This window comes from Corvus kubaryi, unplaced genomic scaffold (assembly GCF_017639235.1).
Source record: "Corvus kubaryi isolate FWS band 111438036 unplaced genomic scaffold, C.kubaryi_AGA036_p1.0 37398, whole genome shotgun sequence".
Classification (NCBI taxonomy): domain Eukaryota; kingdom Metazoa; phylum Chordata; class Aves; order Passeriformes; family Corvidae; genus Corvus; species Corvus kubaryi.
In genome coordinates this window covers 35,624,659-35,627,271 of record NW_024581137.1, presented here as the reverse complement: position 1 = coordinate 35,627,271, position 2,613 = coordinate 35,624,659, and the positions used below count along the sequence as shown (strand labels likewise).

The window sequence follows — 2,613 nt, the reverse complement described above, 5'->3', positions numbered from 1 at the left end:
CCGGCTCCGCTGCTCGGCAGGACGCCGAGGGGACCCCCCCGGCGGCTCCCCCTGAGGGCACCCCTTCCCCCGCGGGCCCCTCCGCGCCCCTGCACCGACCCCGAGGGGGTTGTGGCGGCACCGCGGGGCGCGCTGCCCTAGCTCGGCCGCCGAAGGGACGCGTCCGCGGTGCCGCCCGCGGGGAGGAGGGGTGCGCGGTGTGGGCTCCCGGGCCGGGCGGGGAGGGGGCGGCGTGTGGGCCACGCCGCGGGGCCGGGTGCGCGGAGCACATGGGCGCCCCGCGTTACCTGGTGTACGCCACGGCCGCCTGCACCGCCACCAGTTCCCCAAATAATCCTCAGCCCCGGGGGGTGGAGGGGGGGGGGGAGGGAGGGGGTGAGTCCTCTCTAACACGAACCTCCCATTGAGCGAGGCGGGGTGGAGAGCCGGCCTGGGGTCTGCCCCTTCACATGGCGATGTCTCCGGCAGGTCCCGGCAGCGGCCGCCCGGGCCACACAGGTAGCTGGTCCGTGGCTCGGCCGCCCTCGGCTCGCATCCTCCTGCCGCCGCTGCCGCCGGGCTGCACCTTGGCGCAGAAGGAGCTCGCACTCGTCCCCCAGCCCGCTCCTCCCGCCCCCACCCTGCCCGGGGAAAAGGAAAACGCGAAATAAAAATCGCGGCCGGCGGCCCCCGGGGAGCTGCAGCGCCACGACCGCAGCCCCGCCGGCCGCAGCCTGCGGTGCGGGGCTCGGGCACCGGCCCTCGGCGCCGCCGCCGCTCTGCCGCTGCCCCGGCGCTGCGCTGCCGCTCCTCGCTCGCTCCCTCGGCCTCTGTTCTGCCTGGGAGCAGCAGCAGCTTGCTGCCTTTTTTTTTTTTTTTCCCTTGCTTTCCCACGCTGGCTGAATGTGACTTGACCCCGTTTCAAAAAAGTTTGACATAGTGCTTCAACATTTCCGCATTCCTCCCCGACTACAAAGGCTGCAGCCGCCTCCTTCTGCTTTCTGTCTCTGCTCTCTGTCTTCACACTCAATGAAATCCTTCATGTGCCCCTGCCAAAGGCAGCCGCATACCGCAAGGGTCGCCGCGAGCGCCGCGGCCAGGCATGGCCCGGGGCGAGCGCCCCGGGGGGTCCCGGCAGGGCCCGGCCCGGCCCCGGCCCCGGCCCGGCTCCGCCGCACTCGGCGCTGCACGGGCGCGGGCTCAGCCGGCTGCGGCAGCACTGAGAGCCCTGACTCATTCCTAGAGCTCAGCGTGCGAGGCGCTGAGAAATAACCCTTTTGGGGTTTCGGTTCTCACCCCCCACGGGCCCCCCCCCCCTCCCGCCTCCATCATGGGAAATAACTTTTTTTTTTCCCTCCAGAAAAACGCGGATTCTTTTGTCTTTTCCTTTTCTTTTTCTTTTTCTGGTTTGTTTTGGTTTGGTTTGGTTTGGTTTTGGTTACTTTCCTTTCACAGTCAGCACAGAGCTCCGGCAGGAAGTAAGCGGCCATGAATGCTTTTGGGAAGCATCAATAAACTTGGTTGCTGAAGAACCCCCAATCACAGCAAAGTCTTTGCCCCGACAGAATTGCAGCTGGAGATGCACGGGGCAGGGGGGCAAGGAGAACAGGGTGTGCAGAGGAGTAGGGTGCACAGGCAGTCCATTTTCCGATGCAGAGAATATTCTGTTCGGAGCCAATTCCTGCAAATACTGAGATTTGCCACTGGAAAAAAAATAAAAATCACAAAACAAATATCAATCAATTCTGTCTCCATGGGGCAAAAGCACATGGCCTAGTTCCCAGTTCTCCCAGCTGGTACCCTCCAGCACATGATCTTCTGGACCTCAAGGATGATTATGATCCAGCTCCTGAACCACCTCATACACTGATTTAACTGGGAAGGGGTGGACCCAAATCCCCTTACCCAGAGAGAAGTGTAATTCAACTATGTGGTTTTATAGCTACAAAACGTGTATGCCTAGAATCTAACTGATTAAGAATAACTAAACAAACAAAAAAAGATACAATACTGTACAAACGAAAATAATTCATGTCAGAAAGAAGCATATAATTACTCTATCTGGGCTCACAATGCTAACCAGCATATAAGAAATCCTACAGGTTAAAGTGACTTCAAAACTGACCCCAGCAATTCCACATGCCCTTCCTATTTCTAAGAGGTTTAGAAGCAGCACCTGGAAGGCCAGTGAGGGGAAACTTGCTGAGGGCAGAAGGGAGACCCCTGATTTCCCCCAGAGAAAAGAGGGAGCTGGTACCACTCACTTTTAAGGAAAAGGCCAGCAGCATGTGAGTTTTTGCAGGAGACTGTGCATACTTTCCAAGAACTTGATTTATGCTCACAATATATTTTAGTTTAAATCACAGAAATTCCTCAACTTCTGAAGTCCTTGATTTATAAGAAAAATATGCTGAAGTTAACAGCAAACCCCATAATATTTAAATGTGAAAGTGTCACAGATTCAAATACACAGATCAAATATTTCTTTATAAACAGTGTGAAAAATCACATCACAGTACAAGGTCCGTATGTACACGATCTCCCTTTGTTTTTTTGTTTAGTAATATTCATGCCTTTCCTTTCCTTCCCTTTCCTTTCCTTTCCTTTCCTTTCCTTTCCTTTCCTTTCCTTTCC

At 56.7% G+C, this 2,613-nt stretch overlaps 1 protein-coding gene across 5 annotated transcripts in view; it reads right to left on the bottom strand.

The window, feature by feature from the left end:
• The window catches only part of CDK6 (cyclin dependent kinase 6), a 139,700-nt gene extending 139,016 nt beyond the window's left edge, over window positions 1-684 (bottom strand). For 2 of the 5 annotated variants that reach the window (XM_042044390.1, XM_042044391.1), the window contains exon 1: window positions 398-684. The gene's annotated coding sequence lies outside the window, so the exon portion shown is untranslated. Of the gene's footprint in view, window positions 1-287; window positions 348-397 lie in introns of those variants that run through there. The other 3 variants (XM_042044389.1, XM_042044387.1, XM_042044388.1) reach the window with 3 other exon arrangements.
• Between the last annotated feature and the right edge of the window lie 1,929 nt (window positions 685-2,613).